Consider the following 26,006-nt stretch of genomic DNA (forward strand, 5'->3'; position numbering starts at 1 on the left):
GTTGCTTCCATCTGCGTGTTGTTGGAGTCAGAAATCAAGGCTAAGGTCTGTGGTGGTAACTGGAGCTTTTCTGGAAGCAAACATGCTACAGAAGACAAACAGATGGGCAGCAAGTGTAAGTAAACTCAAAACCACAATGCTATATAACAGCATAAGCTCATTAAAGAGTGAGCATCTTAAAATTAGTGAAACTAAGTGATATTTCACTTTAAGCTGCTAGCTTAGCAAGCTGTTTCCTAATAAACACACTAAAAACTCAAAAGTTGTCAAACCAGTGGAGAACTAAATGTGAGATTCTGATTTTGAAAATTTGTTTCAGTTCCTTACTTTATGAGTTTATGACTTAAAAAATACCAAACTCCTGAAGAAAAAAAAAGAGATGTCAAAAGAATGAGTCATCCAGCAATACCCCCCCCCCNNNNTTTTTTTGTCCCAGTGTTCTCCTCTGTTTGCTGTTATATTGATTTTAAACATAATTTAAAATTTTGTGGAAAGTGAAAACTGAATATGGCTCGTTTAACCATTCCTCTTATTCTGGATGAATGAAAGTAATTTCTTTCACAAGATTATGAAAGTATTTTTTTCCCCTCTCATTTAGCTCTATCTGTGGTTGTTGTTGTCAAAGAACATTTAACTGGAACCTGTAGCTGTGTCAGATATGCGCAGTACCATCACAAGATGTGACTCGTCTGCTTCGGATCAATACAGCATCCATAAATACCAGCAGTTCTCAGCAACACAGAGACTGACTGCAGCTCTGATGTCATCATATATGAACAAGTTAGTCAGTTTCATCCAGTCATATTCCTTTTTAGGCGTGGGTTGGTCTGAGATTAGGACGATATGATTACCTTCAGCAAAAACACCAATACACATTATTGTGGTATTAAAAGAAAAATGTAAAAAAAAAAACAGGATGTATTTGCTTTTATTTGAAAACAGAAATGCAAATGCTATACTTTTAAGTTTAGCAGCAGAGAGTCAGCAGGCAACTTTAAAACAGCAATTTTTTTAAACAGACATGGGCAAAAACATTATCATCCTTTCACTTGTTAAGCACAGTGTTTACTGAGAATCTGCACAGGCAGAAAATAGATCTGAACTTTTTTCATCTAAGCTTTCAAACTAAAAAATACTAAAATAAATGTTTTTAATATTTCAGGCTTACTAAATTACAATTTATAATCTTTAACATTTTACATATGTGAAAGTATGCCACCATCAGAGGCTAACTGGCTGTTTATGTTCATTCATGAATTATCTTATTATATCATCATACATTGATAGATTTTTAGGGTTGACCTGATAAAGGTCTGTAATTTATGCTTACAGTTTTGTAAATAGATACTGTTAAATGCAAATATTGTAGAGGGATAGAAGTACCTCAAGACTGCATGGTAACACAGTAAGTGAATGTGTTTGTTTGTTACTTTTAGTTGGATCATATTGTGGCCACTAGAGGGCAGTCTTGTGTTTTTCTGTGTCTTGGTTAATGTCTTAGACTGAGCAGTGCCATTTTTCTAAAAACACAAAGTCTGCTAAAATTAGAAACTGCACGTGTTTCTCAGTCGTCCCTTCAACAACACAATTTAGCACCTCACCTGCCTTCTAGGGTTGTACTTTTCAGTTATTAAATACTGGGCTGTGCATACATTGTTCTCACTCTGTGTGCTGTACATCTGTCCTCTGTAGTTCCAGTTATCTCACTCTAACTCCACCCATTGAACTCAAGCACCTTTAGGTCTCTGTGTTGTGGACAGTGTGTTAGATCAGAGCAGGAAGAGGGGGGTCTTCACCTCTGGTTCCACTGGAGCAAACTCTCTGCTCCAGATTCCAACTGGAGAGAAAATGATTGCTGAAAGTGTGTGAGACGTATTGAAACAGACAGAGAGGCAGGGCTGGGCTGAGGGCTGGAGAACGGTGTATATTGTATTGATTAGTATTGTTTTGGCAACTACTGGAAATTAAATTGCCTCCTCCGGTTTTGTTTCTGGTTTGTCTGTCAGTCTGTCTCTCTGCTCTCGCTGATCTTCTTCCCACTTTTCATGAGCTGAACCTGAGTAGGCAATCCCCGTTATTACCTCCAAGACTGATTGCTTTGCTGTGTCTTCAAACAATTACTTTTCTCAGAAAGTCACTTGCTCTTATTGGCTGCCGCTTAAGGCGAAGGTGGGGAGATCTTTGTGTGTGTGTGTGTGTGTGTGTGTGTGTGTGTGTGTGTGTGTTTGCTTGTCTGTACAAAATTTCTCATCAATCACTAAAAGAATTTTAATCAGACTTTCAGAAAATAATTACTGGATATGCATTTACAACTCCAAGATGGCGCCCACAGCAAAGCAATCTTAGCACATACAAATCTGGCTGCAACTCAATTTGACAGATATTGAGCTAAAATCTAGTTCAGTAGTAGCTGAGAGTAGTCTACAAATTACATTTTGAGTTCTAACTGTTTGCACGAAATCTGTGTTTTAAACCATTAACTATTGGAACCAACTCTGCCTGTTAGCAAAATATGTCATGAACCATTGGATAAATGAAGCACTCAGGAGATAATCAATGTGATAGACGTATGACCTGTCCAAGGTGTCCTCAGCCTCTCAAGGAGTGATGCTGGAGATAGGCACCAGGACGCCGTGACCCAGAAAGAAGAAAACGGGTAAAAGAAAATGGATGGATGGATGGATGGCTAAAATTTGGTGTGGTAGTAGCTGAGAGTCATTCTCAACAGATACTCTAAGCTATCTTTGTTACAGTCAACACTATCTGTCTTTCATAAACCACGGGATGGATTTTAATAAAACTTTCAGAAAGTAAACACTGAGTATACATCTACAACTGACTGACAATAGGAGTCGACGCAATTCAAGATGGCTGCTGTACCTTTGCCAACACAAACATGGCTAAAACACACTGAAAATGACAAATAATGAGGTAAAGTTTATGCGGTAGTAGCTGAGAGGCAACCTCAACACATACCTGAGCATTAACACATTTCACAAGATGTGGCTGTGGCAGCCATCTTGAATTAAAACTGTCATGAAAGGCGGTGGGTGACATGCAGTTCTTAAAGAAATGTTAGGCCTTAAATTATTTTTGTTTTTCTTATTCTTTGCTAATCCTGTTACAAGCCTGGAAACTTCACCTGCATCCGTGCAACTTTCTCCATCTGAAAAAATTGATTTTTTCCCCTTCAGCGTGTCATCTGTGCTCCTCAGACAGACTCTGGCCAATATTCTGCTGCGATAATTAGAACCAAACTGGGACACTTCACACACACTCACACACAACAAACACATACGTTTATTTCCTTCACACATATTTCTCACGCGTGTCACTATTTTGCAGGTAAGTATTGGAAAATGAAACCACTTGACCTCGAAATGTGATAGTCCTTTTTTTTTTTCTTTTCTGTTCCAGGAGCACCGTCTTTCTGAACGCGTATCAATAAAGCCCACACACGCATGCACCACATGCAGCCCGCTTCGCCTTTAAAAACATATTGATTTCTCTCTTTCACAGGGAGCTTAACGCCATCGATCGCAGGGGGCCCTTTCAAGATCAGCGCCAGTATAAGCATCTCTTCCCCTAACGCGCACGCTGCCTCCTTCCCTCAGGTAATGATTGTCCTTGGGCTGGGCGGGAGGGAGGGAGGGGGAATAGTTTGTCTGCATTTAGAAGGAGAAGTGTTTCTCTTGGCATCCAATCCATCTCCCTCCTCTCTGCTCAGCAGCACTGCGGTAAAAACGGCGAACATATTTGCTTCTCTAACAAAAATAGTTGCAAATGCAGAGCGCAGCTCCTTTGACCTTTGTGAACCCCACCACCTCCCATCTCCACCTGTTTGCCATTTTGCCTTGAACTATTTAGAATTAACTCTGTTGGTCTGTTAGCAAAACAGCTCTTGAATAACTGGATGGGAAAAAACTTCTAGGAAATAATCATTGGATGTTCCTCTACAACTGATTCATGTTTTGAGCCAGCCCAGTTCAAAATGGCCACCACAGCCGATTGACCTCAGAAAACACATAAATGTCTGTGACTCAGTTAGCTTTACAGATATCGTGCTGAAATTGGGTGTGGTTGTAGCTCAGTGCCAGTCACAACACATGCCATTAGTGCTACTCATTGCGTCAGGTCTTTGCCCAAAACTTTAGCATTAACGTTTGGAGTCAACCATGTTTGTCTGTTAGCAAAATATTTTATGAACTACTGGACAAATTTTAATGAAGCTCTCAGGAAATAATCATTGGATGTTCATCTACAACTGATTAACCTTTGGAGTCACTCCACTTCAAGGCAGCCTCCACTTCTGATTGAAATTAGCCAAAACAAATATTTCAATACCACAGCCAATTTTACAGATAGTGAGCTAAAATTTCATGTGGTAGTACCTGAGTGTCATTCGCAGCTCATACTCTGAGTGTGACATGTCAAGATATTGCATGAGATCACACATAAGGTTTGAATTCCTTTCAGGAATCCTAGGCCTTTAACTTATTATGCCTAACAAATCATAATTTCCATCAGTTCTTTTCCAAATATCACTCACAATCTCCTTCCTCTTTTTCAAAAATAGTCACGGCTTGCTCCAAAGGTCTTGTCCAAATGCAGAAATCAAGTCATCAAACAGCACTTCTTCTTTAAAAGTTGACAACACAATGACACTTCCTATTTATAGTCTCTGTGCTGGAATGCCTACTCATAAGTATGTCACCAACTACCGGTGAGACACTCATACCAAGCATTCAGTCACCTATAGATTCAAGATTTAAACTGAATAAGATGGGATTAAATGTTTCTATATTATCTCATTTATTTACAGTCTTTACCTGATATTTAAATGTCTGATTTTTAACTTCACCTCTGGGCTTTAAAGCAAAAATTACCCACTTAAATTAGCAGGCAGTTTTGTGTCTCTGTGCTGGTTCAGCTGATAGTGGAGTGTTTTTTTTTCTTCTTTTTTTTACATCTGAAAATAGCAGCCTGCTGTGGTCAAACACCTCCCTAATGAAAGCAGTGGGAGAGTGAAATGGCAGCCCTCCTGTGCACTAAATCAATCCAGAAAGTTGATGATTAAACAAAGCCTCTTGTCGGTGAGGGAAACTAACTTTGGTGTGACACCTTTCACATTAAAGTAGTCATTTAATGGGTAATTATAAAAAAAGAGAGAATTCTGATCAGCAGCTCGTTTTTTTATGCTTAAAATACATAAATTTCAGCTTCCACATTTCGCTGTGGTGTCATGTAATGTCGTGAGATCTTGCGCTCAGAGTATGTGTTGTGAATGACACTCAGCTCCTACCTCATCAACACTGAGTTTATTATCTGTAAAACTGTCGTTTAGCTGTTGCGGCCATCTTGAATTGGGTTGACTCCAAAATGTAATCAGTTGCGGGTGTACGTCCAACGATTACTTTCTAAACGTTCCATTAAAATTCATCCAGCGTTTCATGAGATATATTGTTAACAGACAGACACAGACCTTTCAGCAGTGGCCGATAACAAGAGGTCCCAGTAAATTTAGGGAAAAGCCTTCTAGCTGTTCTGTAGTTATTATTGGAGGCCTCTCTCCACTTCAAACGCTGTGCGAGTCATTTTTTCCCCTCCACTCATGTTTTCTTTGCAGATGCTGTAAGGCAGCCTTTCATCAAGCCTTGTATCTTGTTCATTTAAGCTTTAGCATGAGTTGAATCAGCAACAAAGTCATTTCCCACCACATTTCATTTGATGGGTGACGTTTTAATTACTTACATTTCTTTGCTTCTAAACACAACATCCATTACAGCTGGAACCGTCCTCAAAGTGCATTATGGGTAAACTTCGCAGTAAATTAGAACAGTTTAAAAAAAGAATATGCGGTTCAACAAGTCTAAAGTGGTCTTCTGCTTATATATAAAACCAGTAATTTATTATATTTTTCATAAAAATCAGTCTGCAAAAAAAAAAAGAAATAAAAAGTCCCATTTCTTCTCTGCTCAGTATTAATGTTTTAAACTCAAATCTGACTCCCAGAGTTTCAAATATTTGGGAAATTAAGTTTTAAAAGCTGGGGTTTGCCGGTGCTAATTTATTTCAACAATATTTATTTTCTCAGCTCGTCTTAAAAAAGGGAAAATCTTGTAGCTGCCTGTGTCTGTGCGTGTTCATCTGTCTGTTAGCAAAATATCTTATGAATCACAGAGCAGATTTTAATGAAACTCACAGAAAGTAGTCATTAGATGTACATCTACAACAGATTAGTTAGGCTGTTTCAAGATGGCAAACACAGATAGTCAGTCAGTTTTACAGATATTGAGCTGAGATTTGGTGTGATTATAGCTGAGAATCGTCCACAACACACACTCCAAGCATCAACAGATCTCACAAGACTTTTGTTTAAAACCATGCAAGTTGGCAGGTGATATGTATTATTTTAGCAAATGCTAGTTCCATTTCCAAACAAATCTGAAATTTAGGGTTAATCAGAATTCTTTTGAAAGAAAAACTCACTTATAGGTAAATAAAAATTCATACTGTATTGTTATTTAAAACTCTCCTGTCTAGTTAGTGCAGATGTTAGAGTTCTCAGAAACGTTTTGATTTGAGAAGTTTTGACTTTACTTTTTTTCAGCTGTTATTTTCTTTCTGCTTTATTTTGCCCTGAAGTCATGTGAAACTTCACTGAGAGATGTGTTTCAAACCTTCACTTTATTGCCCAAACTCAGGTGCCGTGGATAGAAAAGTTCAGGAACTGTTGCACCACAAAGACGAATTAAGAGAAGCAGCGTGCTCTTCAGTTTCCCGTTCGGCCCCCGCTGCTCTGCTATCAAATCCTCCCTCCTCCACCCCTCCTGCTGCCTCGACAATGAAATCAGTCAAGGTGAGTAGGCTTCCCAATCTTTTTCTTTCATTAGAAAACGGGGAGAAGGGGAGACGCAGAAGGACACATGGGAGCACAAACGAGTTGTTCTGTCGTGAAAGATTTTACCTGTATGCCTGAAGTTGCATTTCCTTTGAAAGTACAGCGTGAAAGCTGAGGGCTAAATGACTTTGCTACAGTTTACTGGAGAAGTTGGAACGGCCACTTAATAAAAGGAAAGAAGGTTACTTTCTTATTAAAAGGAACGAAACATTGGCTAAAACAAGGAAAACACTATGTAAAGCTAAAAGTAGCATAAACCTAGCTAAAAGCTAAATGGACCAGAAGGCTAGTTAAAAGGTAAAAGGAAAAAAACATTAGCTAAAAGTAATAAGAAGCAAAACACTAGATAAAAGCCAAAAGTTGGAAAATACTGGCTAAAATCTCAAAGTAGCTAAATACTAGCTAAAACTAGCCAAACACTATCTAAAGCTAAAAGTAGTAAAAAAAAACAACACTAACTAAAAGCTAAACTTAAAATGGGTGTAGCTAAAAGCTAAGAATAATAAAATGGAAGGTAAGAATAGCAAAGTGGTAGCTAGAAGCTAAAAGTAGCAAAAGTTTTCTAAAAGCTAAAAATAAGTAAAGGCTCGCTAAAAACTAAAAGTAGCAGAACAGGACCTAAAAGTAGCAAAAGTCCAGCTAAAAGCTAAAAGTAACATTAAAAAGACCAAAACAGAGCAGGTATGCAGAAGTATGAAAGGGATTTCAAGGAGAACAATGTTGATGAAACAAAAGAGATCTCAATAAATGTCTTTGTGAAAAAAAATTGTAAAAAGAAATATTTTAAGAAGCATAGAAGTAGCAAAACTCAAAAGTTGCTGCACCTATCTCCTGAATGAGCTAGATGTTTTGAATGGCAAAAATAGTGCAAACTATGCAGAAATAATTTGACTGTAAAAAAAACGTCTGGAAAAATAAAAAACAGGAAAATAATATGCTGATTCAGCTTTATTATTAGCAATTTATTCTGTTATGTATTCATCGCACACACATTAACCATTCCCTTAAAAAGGCTCCTGCTCTCTTTGAATCATGTGTTGTACATCTTATGTATTTCTCGAGTGGATCCTCCAGGTCCTTGAAGCGCCATTTACAAATGCTTCCCCCTCCCCCATCTGCATTTCTCTTTCTGCCCCTTTTTGCCCCTCTGTCCTGTTCTGTCTCTCCTGCAAGCCGAGTCTCTTTCCTGTGTGCTGGGGGGCCAGCGGAGGGGAAGTACACCAAGAAAAGAAAAGCAGTCCCTGAGTTCAAGTGCACAGGCTTAAAGACACAGCTGGTTTTGGCAGAGGACTGGACGATGGCGTGAAAATGGCCGAGGAAGAGCAGAATATTAGCCTGCTGATAAGGTAGCTGTGCACACAGTGGCAGCATGGACGTCATTTCATTAATAGAGGGGAATTTTTTAAAAATTTCTAACAGGAAAACTGAGGAAAAATATCTCCTCCCCTTTTTTCTCTCTCCATGTATACTCCCTCCCAGCTTCTGCTCCCTCCCTCCCTCCTTCTCGCCTCTCCTTCATTGCTATCCTGCATGCATACAAACACGATGACTGATGTCTTCTCCCTCCTCTTGCATGTCAGTACCCTTTCTGTGCTGCTGAGACTCTTTGATCGCCTCTCCTCTGGGTGTCACATATGGTGGAACCGGACCTGTGCAGCAGCTCCAGCACATGCTGTCCCAGACACAAACTGAGCAGCAGCAGCAGCAGCAGCAGCAGCAGCAGCAGCGGTGGATCAGCCTGCCTCTCACTTTACCGCCTCTGACTTTAGTCACTGCCTTTCCCTCCTGAGCTCCTCCTCACAGCACCGACTTCCTTTGTCCACAAGGCATGTTTCCTTTCAAACTGCTGAATGACACGGCGATGAAGAAAATTATGTTTGAGGAAGAGGAGTGGAGGCAGCAGTGGCTAAAATGTGACACTGCTAGCGTATCGGAGAGATGTAAGTCAGGAGAAAAAAGACAAAAAAAAAAAAGAAACAACTCATGAATAAGGATGTGGGAGCAGAGAGGAAGAGATCAAGCTGGAGTCAGAAAAAGGTAAAAATGCAACTCATTTTTCTGTTATGTTTCATAGTTCCTCTCTTAACAGACAAGTAAATGATGTTATAGTTTTTGTTGTGAATGTGTTCTTGTCGGTGTGTGAAATCCTGCTCCTTACTCCCGTGTTGGATCGTCCCGTCTCTTCCCCTGTAATCCAGCCTTGCCTTTCCCTGGCAGAATAAATGCATGTTTCCTTAAAGCGAACTTGGCTTAAAACAAGTTCAGTTCGAGCTGAAAGGCTTGATGTTTGGGCCCAGCCGGGAGGATGAAGGGTTGAGACATTCACTTCTGTGCCATTGTTGTGTCAGTAAAGTAAATGTTAACGTTTGCAGCGGTATCGCTGTGTTATGTGAGCCTTTTTTTTTCTCTATATATCTTGTGTTCAACTTTCAGCTGATATGAAACCAAAGAGTAACACAAAGTATTTGAATTATTCAACCATCATCCTCCCAGCTCTGGAATCAACACGTCCCACCCTCCACTTCCCGTCACTGTTTGTTTTTGGTCTCAGTATGAATCCCTGTTATGCTGCTGCTCGCAACCAGACCTCATCTGTGTGTTTTTTCAGTATCGACCAACACTGTACTTACTGTACGAAACCGCTTCATGCTCTGCACCCTGTGCACATGCTTCCTCGCAGCCCTGCCTCCATTGTTTCGGGTTGACCAGCGATCCTTCACACACTCTGTGAAATCTCTTCATCCTCACCCGTGCTCTTCACAAGCCTGTGCATCTCCATAGTGACTCTACTAACTCCATAATACTCCAGTGGGTGAACCAACAAAGATACCCCGCTTGTCTTTTTTTTATCACAGAGCCCCATTTCACAGGAAAAAGAAATGAGATTTTTCCGATAGGTGGATCAGAGGCAAATGGGGAGATTATAGTAGTTTTCAGCACAGATAGTGACGATAGACTTAAACAGATGACCTTGATGAGGAGTTTGCAGAGTTTTCACAAAGACTGCAAAAAAAAAAGAAGTTAAGCAGTGTTTTTGTATTTATTTTGTTCTGTTATGGTCTTTTGGAATTGAAAAAAATGAGCTTTTATTAAGTTGATACTACTCGTATGCAATTTTTTTTTTTAAAAGGATCTACAGGTGTGTTTAAAAAGCACCATTCTATATTTTAGTAATATTTTGAGTTGAATTCTTAAAGGAGAAATATGCATTAATATATATCTTGAAAAAACTGACTACAAAAGGCAGAAATTGCACTAATTGATGTATGAGAACACAGTGTAAATTACTTGTAATTTAAAACAAGACTTTGAATCTTTTTAGTTGATATGAACACATTTAATCACACATTTAGTTAATATGGATTTCTGTAAGGTGATCAGTGCACATATATTATAGAAAATTATATTAGATATATTATAAAGGTTTTTTTTTCCATACAACTGTACATGCCCTTTTTTCACCCTTGACAAGCTTCTCATTTTATTTTCAGTTAATTTATTTCAATAAGAATACATGATAAAAACATACATCCTATAATCCAAGCTGTTGTTTTCAACCAGCTGAATAACATTTCCATGCTCAGTTTGAACCAAAAAAGCAAATAATAGTCGTGTTTATTTGGTGAAAGGGAGACAATTGCCAGTAGTCTGTCATTAATATAGTTGCCGACCCATTTTGGTATTTTTCTGACCACTTCAGCTCTAAAAATATCAGGGAAATAATCAGGATGATTATGCAGGAGAGTGACCTTAATGCCTGTCTGAGCGAGTGCTGTGATGTTATCTCTCAGCGAGAGCGCGAGGTGGCACGACAACAGCTCCAGTAATGATTTGTGGTACTTATCCTTTACAGCTGTTTGGGAGCAATCACTCTGCACCTTCTGACCCTGATACACCTTTTTTATCCACATTTATACACAACACCTATTCTTTACTGCTTCCTACAATTCAGTGTTTTTTTTCTTACTTTTTACATTATTGTGTGAAAACAAAATAATCAATATTGGCTTCCTTTTCTTTTCTTATTATCATTTTATTGTTATTTACAAATATGATTCACTAAACTGTTCAGTTTGGCTCCAGTTACAGAAATAGGTCAGATCTATTGAAGTGGGACTCTGAGGGATGGTTATGAACAAAAAATATCTTACCTGTTGTAGATAGCTTTTTCAATGACCTCAGATTGGAGAAATAGTTTAATTCTGACCAAATTGACAAGCTAACAACCAGTCCGGGTGGGGCCAAGACCAAAGTTGATTGCTGCCATTTTAAACTCCAGGCTCAAAACTCTTGTAGTGGTTCATGTGAACACTGTTTTATAAACCTTTACGCCGCCTTCAGTTTTACATTACAGGGCCATTTCGGCAGAAATATTATAATAATTTTGCCAGAAGTTCCCCAAACTGCACCAAAAACCATCTGTTACTGTTATTAGGTTTTGCAAATAATCATAGTTTTATGAAAAAAAATACAACAGCAAAAAAAAACCCTGCCATTTTAAATTGATTGAAAAAAATTTAAAATTAGCATTTGTACAAAACAAGTACGACATTTTTGAGACTGGAGTTGTTTTAAGACGACAGCAATCCAATTTGTCAGCCTGGTTAGAATTAAACTCTTTCATCTCAGTTTCTCCAAACTGAGCCTATTCAAAGCCTTATCTCCAACAGGTAAAGCTATATAATTGTTAACCTTTCCACGCAACCCCACGTCAAAAGATCTGAACTGTTTCTGTAACATGTTGTTTATGCTTATTTCAGCGAATCAAAAGTTAGATTTTTACTAACCTAAGAGAAGAAAAAGCCTGAAGCAACGGTTGTGAACGGCCAAAATCAAAAAGCTTTTATTCATATCACAACGCTGACTGATCTGAGCGTTTGAGACATTCAGTGCTTCACCACAGGACCACTTTGATGTCACAATACTGAATACTTTGGCAGAAATAATGGATTGCCATGGGTTTTCGGAATAAAAAGAATCCAACGGTTACTTAAAACCTTTTCAACTCGATGCCGCCACTTACTGATCCCAGCACATCTAAACATTCGAGTGGACAGGAAGCCATTAATGTGCTTCACTTTATAAAACATAACTCGCCCTTCGCTATCAATTATGTAGTTCTGGTGTGAAAGAGATGGGAAAAGGGCCACACTCGGCAGGCAACGAGGTCCGGCGCGGAGAGAAAGCGCCGCACCACGTGACCGACTGCTGTAGATGTGCTTGCGCTCTCTCACGGCCTGAGTGAGAGCTATTCCCCACGGACCCAGTGTTCCAGTTGCATCAGTGTTTGTCTGCCTTCTCTAGGACGCTGGGGCTGAAATGGGGTTGGAGCTGAAAGAGCTCCATCTGGATACCCAAAGGGCTTTTCTACATTATTAGCACGGAGCCGATAATGTTTCTTTCTGTTGCACAAGACCCGAAAGTCCCGCACCAGTTGAAATCTCTAACCGCTCTGGTGTTTGTTTCCTGCTGCAAGAAGTGCATGTTGTGATTTTTATTGTCAGCTGCTCAATAATGTTTGAGGTATACTCAGATCCCAAATGTTAGTATGTTTCAGTTATCTGACACTGATATCAATTAGCTGCTAACTAAAGAAATTAAAGGCCTGGCATTTCTTGAAGGAATGCATATCGCCTGCTGCCCTTCATTCCAGAGTTTTACACTAAGGTCCTCTTATGAGAGAAGTCACTGACTGTAGCCATTTTGGTGAAAACCTTAAAACAACATGATTGTGACATCTTCTGTTATGTTAGTGTTTAGAGTATGTGATTTATATAACCCTTGGCTACTGACACACCAACTTTTAGCTTCATATTTGAAACATTTAACGAGGTATAGCCATCTTTTGTGTTGGCTAAGGTAGATTAGCTGTGGCAGCCACCTTGAACTGAGTTGACTCCATCAAATTATGTTGTGGGGATGACGCTCAGCTACTACCATGCAAAATTTTAGCATCATATCTGTAAAACTGGCTGAGTTGTAGCCATTTTTGTGTTTTCCAAGGTCAGTTAGTTGTGTCAACCATCTTGAATCAGATTGAGTCAAATGGGTAATTAGTTGTAGATGTACACCCAAGGATTAGTTTCTGAAAGTCTCATTAAAATCTGTTCAGCTCATGAGATATTTTGCGAACAAAAAGACAGTTGATTCCAATAGTCAATGGCACAGTTACAGCCAAGCGAACACACACAAAATCACCCCCCCCCCCTACACACACAAAAACATTATTCATTCACTTTTGATGGCAGGAAATAACTATCATGCAAAATAGGATTAATTGCTATACGGTATATAAAATAGCCAGTTTTTTTACTAACAAACATGATTCAACATAACTAAGTACAACAATATGCTCCTTCCATATTAACACAAAAATAACAAAAATGATGTTTATTAGGAAATTTGTAATACATGTTCAACTTCAATACTTTCACTTTAATTTCGTTGGTTTTACAACCAGGAACTTATGCTTAAATTGAATACTTGATTTTTTTTCATTGCCAATAAATCCAGTTCCTGTGTCGTTATTATATACATTTCAGCTTAAAACTGACAGTCAACAGATTTAAGAGGATTATTTGAAGCAGAGCAACATTAGTAAATCAACATGGCCACAGTACCAAGATATTAAAATATAATACCATCACTGTATACATGATGAAAATGCCAAATATATGATAGAGGTAGAACAGCAAAGGCATAGTTTGTTCATCAAAGATCTCACAAGTTCCACAAAAATGTGCTTACCTTTTCCATTCACAGCTTCTGTTATGTTACAATGATGAGAATACATCAAGCGAATGTCGAAATCCAAGATGTCAGGGTATTGTTAGTTTTCATAGTTGCCTCCGTCTTTTTCCTGAATCTAAAGGAGCAGTTTTGATGCCTAAATCAAAAAAAAGAAAACATAAAATACAAAAAAGGGAAGGATGACCAACTTTTCTTTTTTTCTAAATATCTTCAACATCATAGTTCAAAATCCTGCAAATCAGTCTAGTCCAAACCTCCCCGTTGTTCTAACCTTTTGGCAGCAACTGAGATTTCACTGTGATTCCTTTTTACTCTAAAATTAGGACATAGTCGTCTGAATGTCTGGTCTTCTTTTCAGCTGGCTGAAATTTAATTACACCATCAAAAGAAAAATGTTTTCATAATTTACTTCATTCGAACGTGACACAAAATCAATAAGTTTTAAAGCCTTTGAAAATGCAGCTCTGGTGGGCGAAACTTGATCTAAACCGAAAGGATTCGATGTATTTATCAGTTCAGAGATTCATGAAAATGCATCTTCTCTGTGCTGCCAAGACTGGGGGGCTTCTCGTGGACATACTGTATGTAATAATGTAAAACAGAAACCTTTTGCTTTTATGATCCACAAGTTCATAGCATGCATTTCCAGACTGGCTGTGTGGGCTGCTGAGCTTCAGAAAGAGTTCTAAAATATGCACTTTTTGCTGCCTTCTCTGAAGAAAGTCAAATATTAGGTATTGATGTTGTGAAGATCTGTGAAAGTATCTTTTTAAATAATCAGTCAAAAGGTTTTCCCTCAAATTTAATTTGGGAACACTGTAAAATAACCACTAAATGTTTGTTTGTGGTGTCTAATATTGGCAAAACAGCTGTTTTTGACACCTGAGAGAAATGCCAAAAGAAGTCTGCCTATGTAATAATACCTCACTTCTGTGTACATTGAGATTATCACCAATGTTTTTTTTTTATAATAGTCCTTCCTTCCTTCTTTCGGTGAGTTGATATCAAAGGCTAGTTTCCTGATGGAGGGGCCAGGTGGCTGCCTTGTGTGTTCAGGAGCAGACAGAGGCGGTGAGGTGGGGGTTAATATTTGCAGGAATGCGTTTGGAGTCAGCAGCGAGAATTCCTCAGTTCTGCATTAGTAGGTCACAGTGTTTCCTCGTTGCTCTCCTATATCAATCCCCTCGTGCCCGTCTCCTCTTTACTCCTCCACCGCTCTCTCGTTTGTAACGCCACGCTCCTACCAGCCTCCATGCACATCGCTTTTCCTTCTGTAGGCTCTCTATCAACTTTTCAGCCTCACCGTTTCCCCTCTCCTCTTTTTAGATGTCTCACAGTCATCTTTAGAGCCTTGGGGGTGGGGGTGTTGGGTAGAAGGCTAGAGATAGTGAAGCTGTGTGTGAGCGTGATAATCTTAGTGCACAGCTCTCACTCCTGCTGGCCTTGTGTCCTCCTCACTAAATCAGTCACTTATGATTTATGGAGCCGGTTTCTGACAAACAGGCTTTGTCCATGTTATCCAGCATTTTTTTGTGAGTTTTTGCCACAGGATCTCAGATTTTAGAACGATCAAATACTCTAAATTAAATGAAATTGGGACAAAAGTCATTGTGGCTGCAAACCCATTTACTTGAAATGCAGCAACATTTGCTTGGGATATATATATATTTTTTTTTTTTTTTTTGCATAAACCAAGCCAACATTTTCAGACTTTGCAATGTTGAGTCACTGTCTTAAAACAGAGTCAAGAAGGAAGCTTTACCAGCATCAAGGCATGATCTGCCAGCCTGCTGGGAGTCCATGAAAATGATGTAGTTATTATGTCACGTTTAACTTAAACCAATATTTGCTAAACTTGTAAAGCAGTGAGTACTTCAACATGTATGAGACTTAAACATGTGGGTTTTGTTTTATGACCATATTTCTACAAAGGCAGTGTTGTGGCAAAAACAATAAGTGAGGCTGGAAAAACTATCAAGCAAAAAAAAAAAAAACATGGGGAGAGAGACTTTTAAGGGAGCTCTAAAACGACACTATTGAGGAGGATTTAAATGTACCTACTCAACACTGTCAGCCATGCCTTGAGCAGAAACGTCACTTAGGTACTTCATGTTTTAATCCTATATAAAACCCAGTTCAAGTGGATTCAGGAAACCAATTGTCTTGAGTCATTCAGGCTTTTTAACTCAAGCGATTTTTATTAAGTAAAAGCAGCTATTTATGAATGATTTGTAAACGATTACATAAATAAGCTTGGAATACTTCACTTCAGAGTCGTTTAATTTAAAAGTTATTACTTAAAAATGATTTTTCAACACAGGTAATGTGTAGAAATAAGTTTGAAATAGGGGGGAAGAATTTAGTCTTCTTGACCTAATTCTTTTATTAAGACACAGTATTACGTTTTACAGTGCAAGGCATATCTGTTTTCTAAATAATCTGAGTGAAGCCGTTTTTTTTTTATTGAATGTATAAACCATGTTACCATCTGTCTTTCTTCTGGCTGGTGCAGAATTAGCTCCTTTACTGAGAAGATTTTACATAACACTGCTGTTACACTGTAAGAAATAGAATGTTAAATTTACCTAATTTAGTTGTGTCGACTGGTTCCACTAGACTTGGCTTTTTAAATGTAAAAGGTACTAATTATTTGAAACTCAAAGTTAGTTTAAATGAAGAAAAATAGCCCCCTGGCTGAATGCACATGTGCAAGTAAGGAAAGCCCCTTGGGACAGTCTTTATTTAGTAAAACGAATAGGAAATTTTTGAAAAAGTTACTAAGTTAATTATTATTTAGAAGCTTTTAATATCTCATATTTTTGCTTTAATGCAACAGCACATCCGTATTTTGCTGTTAAAATTGACTAAAAAGCTTTAGAATCAAGATAAAATAATTACGTCACCCAAACAACACCCAACTTTCATTTCTTAGAGTGGAAGTTGAGCAGAGAAAGATTATTTATTGCCGAAGTTAATCTTTAGAACTCAGGGCAGCCAATAGCAAATATACAACACAGATTTGGGCTTTAGTTGTTTTTGACCAATATGCCCCCATCTGACAAAAATATAATTGCTTAACTTTAGAAAACAGTTTTTACCAACATGTAGGAGAACCTGAACACCTAAAAAAGGCATAAAGTAAAGTGTTTTGGCTTCAAAGAACTAAACGGTGGGCTAACTGTAGCAGCTTCTGCTTCATCTGCTTTTTCCTGTTTGGTAATTGGCTAAGTCTGCACAGACAAGACTTATAGCCAGTTATTAAAACAAAGCAGCAAATATTGTCCGAATACTTGGTCACCTGCTACCTACTGCTGCTTTAGAGGCTTCCAAGTTTTTTCCAGTGTATGCTGAAATGTTTCAGATCATCAGTTCTATGGCAGTCGCAGCATTAGTTTGCTTTTTCTATCTCTTCAAGAGCATCTTGATGGTCAATTAACAGTTGTCAAGCATAGAAAATGCTCGCTAAGTGCATATGCCCGAAGCATATGAATTTACTGACAGTGGCTTGAAGTGTCACTACAGCTCCTCTGGTAACATATTGGCGGCGTTCACAAGGCTCCCCATTTCACTGTGCAGTGATAGACACGCTCTGCAATGGTGTTGGAGGTGTCTGCATCGCACATCGTCTCCCTCGAGCGTGCCAGTTCCCTGGTGCCAGACAGGAGGAGGAGGAGGAGGAGAGAGGGGGGAGGAGGCGGGGGTGAGAACGCTGTGAAGATAGAAGGGGGAAAATAAAGATGAAGGCGTAAAAGAAACAGGTTGTCTGAGGGGTACAGAGAGGAGTGGGTGAAAAAGCAAGACAGAGAGTGTCTGAGGGAGGAAGAAAGGGCTTGATGAAAGAGAACAAAAGGAGGTGAAGAAAGCCAAATAAGGCGGGATTATTTGCATTTATCGTCAGTTGGCTAAGTGAATCATTAAAAAAAAAATATGGTTCTCACGGATCAGTGGCTTCTTTGATCAGCTACGTAAAGTGAAATTTACATTTGAAGCATTATGTGTAAATGTAACATCAACCAAAACTTTTCAAGATTCAAGGATGAACAGGTCCACACAGTGGAAGTGAAACCTGCCGTTGGCGGCCGTTCTTCTGGTCAGCGCGGGTCAACAGGGTCACATTTATAAGATGAAAGGAGAGGCTTTGGTTGGTTGATTCCAAAGGAGGGAAGGAGAGGTCAGGAAGTGGCCCCCCAGCACAAACACCAGACTCATTGTTCAAGTTCAAGGTAACACTGAATGGGGTTTTCATTCACTCGGCTCAGCCTGGCAGCCTGTGACGAGTCGGCGTTTCAAAAAGGCTCATAATTAGAGGAAAACATTGCCCTTGGCATCATCTGACGCTGGTGTCATGCTGTTATAATTGTAAACTAATTATGCCACTTTTATCTATTTAATTAGGAGGTTTTGATGCTGACTTGAGGGAGCATTTTGAAAGCATTAGCTGAGAAATATCTCTTTCAAATCTTAAATTTCAAATGCGACTTGTGCTCAGGTGCCCCCTTCAGACAATGAACAAGGTCACAGCCAGAGGGTCAGATGTCGGGGAGGTCGTCTCCCCCTCACCCACCCTCCTCCCTCTTTCCCTCTATGTTGTGTCTGCTCAGTCGTCAGCTCCTCATTAAGTCCTCACGGGGGGATTTCCTGTTCGCCTCCTTCACTTCCCCGTTCCTGCTCAAAAGCGGAGCGGCGTATTAGCTCTTTTTACAAAGCATAAATAATTAAACCCTTCGCAGTTTCTGTGCTGAGGACGTGAACAGACGGCTTAAAGGTTGTAACCGCACACTCGGAATGCAGGAGCTGTAGTCGGAGCAGTAAAGAAGCAGCTAAAGAGCCGAAGCTTTGGGAAGTTGAGGCCTGTAATTGATGACTTTGTGCTCTCAATAAAATACAGTACAACACACACACACATACACACACACAGAGAGGCACATAATTCAGCGTCTGACTCACTCCCTTTAACAGAAAGTCAATAACAATACAGGAATGATTAATCAGTCTCTCTGTGGCCCCTCCCTCGCTGCTCACCACCTTCCACTCTCTCGTCTCAACCCCTCGCACCCTCTCTCAGCTCAGTATCGATCTGAATGCATTTGCCTCCCATTTATCCGTTAGCATCCCTCCCCCATCACGTATGCGCCGCCACTGCATTGAGAGGCCACAAAGAACCTTTTACGCAGGAGTGTCTTACACGTGCACAAACAAGCGCACGCTTCCAAGCTCGCGCCCGTGCCCGCAGCACACACCAATGAGGCGCGCACAGCCGCCCGACGCCACTGTAGGTGCTACACTCAACGGGCACTGCACCGAGGGATTTGGCTCGATTATTCTGGGCTGCAAATTAGTAGGGTCCATTTCACAGTGCAGGTGCATTGCATGTGTGTGTGTGAGTGTGTGTTTGTACATACACACACTTGCCTCGGGACAAAGCAGAGTTCTTAAAGGTTTTAACTGGCAGCCCCCTTCTTGCCATTCTGCTTGGTGGCACACAGGTTGCCATGACACCAGACTGTTTTGTCTGCCCTTTGACCTCTTTAAGGGGTCCTGTGGTAAATCAGGCATTACATGTGAGGGGCAAATAGAAGGGAGGAGAGGGACGAGGGGGAGATGGGGCATTTCCTCTGTAAAGATGAAGTCCAAAAGGTTCCTCTATACATCCGCTTTGTAGCAAGCAGGAGGTGGGGAGCCTCTGAGAGGCTCGCAGCGAAACAAAGACACATGTGCACATGCAGGCATGGCAGCGCTCAGCGAGGGTAAATGAACCAGGCTGGAGCTCCCAGGAGGTGGGGAGTTATTATGCTCATTGTGCAGTCGGCCAGCTAAAGCTGTTCGGCTGCTTCTTTTGAAGTTATATTTATCAAGCCGAAGCAGGAGGCTTAGCGCTCCGAGCTGGTGCATTGCTTTGTCCACACTGCAAATTGCATGTGTGCACTCAAATAGCTCTTAATTTTTTTTTCTTCTCCTTCTTCTTTCTTTCCAGGATGTGAACACCCTCAAAAATGTTTCCCCAAAGAATCTTGACAGAATTAGATTTGGCGCTGCAGCTGTGCCTCCACCTTTGACTGATATCTTCAAACAGTGAAATGCCGAAATGATTCTGTCCGACAGAGTTAAGATCAGCGCTTCTCCGCTGCTGATCATGTTCAGATGATGTTTGCAAATATGCAGACACAACGCTCAGGAAGCAAAATAAATGGAGCATTTAACATAGCTTTAAAAATAGTGGAAATTATAATGTCAAAAACTCAGCTGTGGAAATTGCTTTTTGTACTATTAATTTCTCTTTTTACCGTGTCATAACGCTATTTTTATGTAACCTTAACTGATTTTCTCCCTGTGTTATTAGTTTAATTCTTCCAGTTAAGACTGTTATTGAAGCCCACGTTTTATTCACTTGAATTCTTCATTTTCTTTATAACAAAATGACGACTTAAAATTATGTTCTTTTGTGAAAAATGTACGCCTAAGTGTAATTATATTCCACATGACATACTGCCTCTGTGGCGGTACGATGTGAATGTAAGAGATGAAACTGCAGTGTTTCTTCTGTTTTACGTCTGAGTTTACAGTCTGTGTGTTCCCTCTGACCTTGATGCATTTGTTTGTATTGTTTGTTTTTTTCAGTCAACTTCCGCCTCGCGTCTGACTGACGCCTGCCCTGCGTGGCCTCAAGGTAAAAATCTTCACACAGTTATTTAATTTACACGTCTCATCTGTCCCATGTGTCACAATCACGATTGTTTTAAAACCCAAATGGATGCAAAACACATAAAGTGATACCTTTTCTGTGTATCTGTTTTTCGTCATGTTTGTATCCTGTTGTGTTTGACATAAAGCCAAAGTGTAGATAGAATATTCCACCTGTTGTCTGGATTATAACTCCAGATTATTCTGATCTGAAGCTTCGCTCAATAAGGCTTCATGAATCTTAGGGATTTCTGGAAAAACTCAAACAGTTCAATAAAACATTTTACTTTTGAAAAAAGAAATCAAAAACCTGAAATAATTAAAGGCCTAGCATTGCTTGCAATACTGCATATTAGCATCGGCCCCAAGTTTAACATCTTAATTTAAAAAAAAAAAAGATATTTTAGATTTTTTTATGGTCAAATCTTCAAATTAACGGTGCGTGCAACTGCATGCTATAAGTATATATTGGTAATGACTCTCAGCTACTACCACAGTAAAACTGACTGAGTTATAGGCATTTTTGTGTTGTCTAAGGTCAGTTGTCTGTGGCAGCCAGCTTGAACTGAATTGACCCCAAAGGTTAATTAGTTGTAGATGTACATCTGATGGTTACTTTCTGAGAGTTTTATTAAAATCCATTCAGTCCTTCATGACATATTTTGATGGCAGACAAACCGGGTTGACTCTAACATTTATTGCCAAAGTTTTAAGCAAAAATATTGTGCACTGAGTAGCACTTGGAGCATGTGTTGTGACTGACACTCAGCTGTTATTATATGAAATTTTAGCTCAGTATCTGTTAAATTGACTGAATAATATCCATTTTTGTGTTTTCTAAGGTCTGTTGGCTGTGGCAGTCGTCTTGAATTGGGTTGACTCCAAAAGCTAATCGGGTGTAGATGCACATCCAGTGATTACTTCCAGAGAGTTTAATTAAAATCCATCTTCTCATTCACTCATTCATAAGCTATTTTGCTGACAGGCACTCACAAATTCACAGGCAATTACATAATCACTCACCTTTCAAGGCAGCCGACAATAAAAAATATCTGAGCGTTAACCTGCTTTTGTTGCGGCTCACAGATCTTTTTTTCAGATCTTTTTTCAGATCTTTTGTTTTTTAAAACTTATCTTTTTAGTGGATTCTGAAATGTTTGATGATGTGTTCGTCAGTTAAAAGGTAAAAGCAAACTTACTTCAGGTCAGAATGGATTATTAATCTGTCATTTTTTTTGTTTTTATTTTTACGTTTGTAAATCCAAACAAAATTCTGTGCAACATTATTACTATAGTGCAAGAGATAAACCTCATGACATCTTTTCCTTGAGACACATTCAGTTTGCTTTGCTACAGCGTTTTTGCGAAATTCATTCATCACCTCTGCAGACTTTTTTTTTTTTTACGGCGCTGCAGACCAAACGGCTGCACACACAAATATTCAAACGGTACACAAGCAGATTGGTTTTTAATTTTAGCCGACATGCAGAACAGATTAACTCTGAGGAGCTTTAGGCCTTGAAACTAAATATATATTTTTGTCCTTGGGTTAATTGGCCAGAAATCATGTCATCTAATTGTGTTTTTCCAACAATTCGGTGCCGGCTGCAAACATAGATATAAATTAATCATCGTCAGACCCACTGTGATGCGGCTTACAAGATCCTGGAGCAAAGATGATGAAAATAATTTATAAGATGTCTAAAAGTCTTTCACAAAAATGGATTCCAACATAAGATGCCCTTGCTTGAAAGTGCCTTTGAGCCAAGCTGTTTTATTTGTTTATTTTTTAATTAAACACCCCTGGTGTCAAACCGGACGCATTCTTCCAGCTTGTGTTTGATTGGAATCTTTGAAAGGGCGTCGTTTCCAAAGGCCACTCACACACACCAATCCCTGCATGCGTAAATTGACAGCTGTGCCATAGCAACAGTTTGGCTAGTTGCCAGGCTGTTGGGGTTACCAGGCAAAAAGGTTCCCATGGCAACCTTCCTTTTGCCATCTTGGTACACGAGGTTGGCGTCAACCAAGGCGGATTAGTGTAGGACAGAGAACTGCTTTCACCTGGGAAAAGAAAAGGCATCCATATTTCAGCGGCTCGTCGCTGTGGCATTAAAACACGCTGCAACATTGATGCAACACTCAGTCAGAGATGCTGGCTGCGATATTTGAATGCGGAGCAGAAGAAGGGGTTACATATTGAGATTTAAATTTAAAAACTGATGCATAAAAATCAGGTCTGAGAGAGGAAGCGGTTTCCATTTATTCATTTTCCCCGAGGTGCATCATTTTCATTTTATCTGCTACAGGACGAAACCGCCGACAGTGAAAACGTCCTGCTGTGTTCACTGAAGAGTCTGACTTACAGGCCTTTTAAAAGTGACACAGTTATCTGTCTCCGTGGACAGTTTCTGGAAAATAATCAAACGTGAGGAATTTTGAACTCAAAGTGACACCACTCCCTTTTTTTTTTAGGAAGGGCTGCAGATATTTTTCATAACGAACTAGATTTTCACGGTCTAGGCAGGCCTGCTTCAGGGCGAATTGAGAGGAAGAGTGAAGGATAGCTGACACTGGCACAATTACACAGTATTTCTGTGTGATTTCACTGTGGAAATATTGCAGAGATGAGGGGTTAAGTAGAGGATCTTGTGTTTAAAAAAAAAAAAAAGAAAAGAAAGAAAGAAAAAGGCCGTCCATCCGGCTCAGAGAGACAGAGGGTGGTTAAAGGGGTGAGAGGCTAAAAACGGGGACCAATCAGGACCAAAGCAGAAAAAAGATTGAGTGTGTGAAGAGAAGGAGGAGAGCAGGAGGGCGGAAAGGGTCCAGCAGATTAAAGGAAGCAGCAGGGGGAAAAAAAAAAAACGAATTCGGCCCTTCAAACACAAACCAAAAGAAAAATGTGGAGAAGTTTAAAATCGACTGTGGAATTTATTTGTTGGAAGATGGATTCTTATCATTGCTACACGCTGAGCAACGATTTCAAGCTCCCGTTTACTCCTCTCCTTTCTCAGTACCGCAAAATTCTTTTTAATATTTACAAGTCCCAAATTTACTTTGATTGCATCTGTTATTGCATTTCTGCTCCGATAAGGGCCTGCTGAAATTCTTTCAATGGCATCTCGACAGCATATCATCTTGCCCCAGTTATGTCTGAATCAGTGCTCGGAGTAACCCAACACTCCTGGCTCGTAGCTGCTGGAATGCACCACTCTGCCAGCCGTCATGCTCTGCTCAACAATTATCTTTTCTGCAGAGAACGCCTGAAATATTCGGGTTTAAAAGTCAGATTTTCACGTTTTCTGACTCGGAGGAAACTCCTTATCGACCACGAAGCGGAGGCATCCCAGATTAAGACATCTCACATCACGACATGACAAGAGAACTGATGCTGATGACAGATGGTGGATGCTTATTAACTCCCATGAAAAGCTGTCAGCTGTTTAGCAGAATCTTGGTAAAACGAAATACTGCTGCAGTTCATAAAGTCAGGATTGTTGCTCGTTTTTATGTGTTAGAAAAGAAAATACTTTATTTGTTAAGTGGTTGCGTTTTTAAGCAACACAGACATTTACTTTGTGTCTGTTAGTGTTCCTCTGTTGTGGAGTCTAATGTAAGAATTGGAAATTTGAGGAATAAAGAGGTTGAGCTGTAGTTTGTCCAGTCACCACTAGGGGGCAACAACGCCTAAGAAACGGGTATAAATGCTGCAAATGAATCAAGGTTGTAAAGCCTTTGTAGTACTCACACCTGCATGAGGAGCTCAGATGACAAAAGAAAGCAGTCTTGCCTTGTTACAGTATGTTTGATCATGAAAGTTGTCTTATATTTGTCCTCCATCTACAAATATACATAGAGAAAGATTGAATTTTATGCTCTTTATAGTATCCGTCTAGGCTGCAGCTCTGCCTTTCTAGTAAAGTCCTCTGCCCCCCCACTGCAGCCACTGGACATTTGCCTTCCTGTGGCGTCACTGCAGCACTCAGTGAAGGTTCATTTCCATAAAAATGCCATCAAGACCACAGACAGAAACATGATTTAATTAGTGTTAAAATGGGTTGTTTTTGCTTTGTTCATCACATTTCTTTTAACTCTGGTTCGTAATTTAAATATATAAGCGCTGGGACTGACCCAAGAAAACTCACAGACTCTCTCTATAATATTATAAAAAATAAAGCAAGAAAATCCCTCTTAAGCTTGTACAGGTTAGCCACAAAAACTTATCAACACAACAACAGTACTACAGAAAGATTAAAGAGGGACATGAGGTAACTGGTCGTCTGGAGGACAGCAGGCAGACAGGTGCAGAGTGTGTGTTTACACACACCTACGTCCTGCTGTTGAAGATCTTGTCTGGAGAGCAGCTCTACAATCTGTGCTCTGCAGTGTGAGGTAGTTGGTTGTATGGTTTCGCATAATAAACAGCCCGGAGATAACTGTACAACCTTCTAGCTTTCCCTGCGGAGTCACTTCATGCCACGAGCAGCAGACCACCAGCGGGGAGGTAAGTATGTTTTGTTACTCTGCCACAGCGTCTCCTGGTGTTTCACAACAGGACTTTTCCAGCTAAAATGCCTTTTTTTTTTTTGCTCTCTCTTTTTTTCCCCCTCTCGAGGTCTAATAACGCACAGTCCTGTTCAAGTGCCCTCCTTATGAGTTTGTCAGAGATGATGTGGGCAGAACTGTGTGGCAGCTGGACATGTTTGCTGTGAGCTGTACAGTAATCAGTAGCTCCACTGCAGCAAAACTGCCAAGCTTAAACAGTAATCTTCTTTCTTTTTATCCAGCTAAAAACCTTCAGGATACGTCAGACAGTTTGGGTTGTATAGCAGTGGCTAAATTTCTTATACTATTTGTTAATTTTTGTGTGTATTATTTTATATTTTTCAAAAATGTTGCATTTCTTTCCAATATTTAAATAAAGTATGAGCAAATGCAAGCAACTTAGTTGATGAATGTTGAATTTTCTTTTGCCAAAACACAACAAATCTTCAGAAAATGCTACATTTCATAGAACACATTTATAAAAATAACCACAATATTTTCTAAATAAACATTTAACACAATGCAACAAAAAACAATGTTTAAAAAACAACCCACAACAGCTGACAAAATACTACAAATCAAAAAGATCACAGCTTCAAAAAAATAAACATTTTACTAAAGTAACAGCACAACAAAACCAAACTAACAACTTTTAGATAAATAAAATAATACTGATTTATAATTTATCCCTATAAATGATTTATCAATTTACCAATTTAAGATAAAACTACACTTTTGACATTAAATGGAACTAAACAAAGTCTGAAAAGGTTTTCTTTTCCAAAACCACATTTCACAAAATACAACATCATGCAAACAACAACTCAATTGGAAAAAAAACATTTCAGTCAGTAAAAATACATCAATCAACACATTTACCAGAACACAAAAACAAAAAAAGAAAACGTAACATGCTTTTAAAAAAAACCTTTTCCATATTTCAAAAAATCAAACTCTGAAAATTCACATGAACACTCAACCATTTCTACCCTTTTCCAGCATTTTCAGAAATATTTTTATGTGTTTTGAGTTTAGTTGTGCTTTTGTTCAGTGTTATACTTCGTGGCCTCTAATGAAAACCGGCGCTCAAGTATTTTGAAAAATAAAAAAAAAATCTGAATTTAATCCA

The 26,006-nt window shown here is 39.3% G+C and overlaps 1 protein-coding gene across 4 annotated transcripts in view; it reads left to right on the plus strand.

Annotated features, from left to right (window-relative positions):
- The window catches only part of LOC108249993 (sperm acrosome membrane-associated protein 6), a 42,901-nt gene continuing 16,895 nt past the window's right edge, over positions 1-26,006 (plus strand). For 2 of the 4 annotated variants that reach the window (XR_005234223.1, XR_005234222.1), the window contains exons 1-5: positions 1-115; positions 3,520-3,614; positions 6,705-6,859; positions 8,075-8,247; positions 20,270-20,318. The gene's annotated coding sequence lies outside the window, so the exon portion shown is untranslated. Of the gene's footprint in view, positions 116-3,519; positions 3,615-6,704; positions 6,860-8,074; positions 8,248-20,269; positions 20,319-21,174; positions 23,343-26,006 lie in introns of those variants that run through there. The other 2 variants (XR_005234224.1, XR_005234225.1) reach the window with 2 other exon arrangements.

The sequence above is a fragment of the Kryptolebias marmoratus genome, linkage group LG16 (genome assembly GCF_001649575.2).
Source record: "Kryptolebias marmoratus isolate JLee-2015 linkage group LG16, ASM164957v2, whole genome shotgun sequence".
Taxonomy (NCBI): Eukaryota; Metazoa; Chordata; class Actinopteri; order Cyprinodontiformes; family Rivulidae; genus Kryptolebias; species Kryptolebias marmoratus.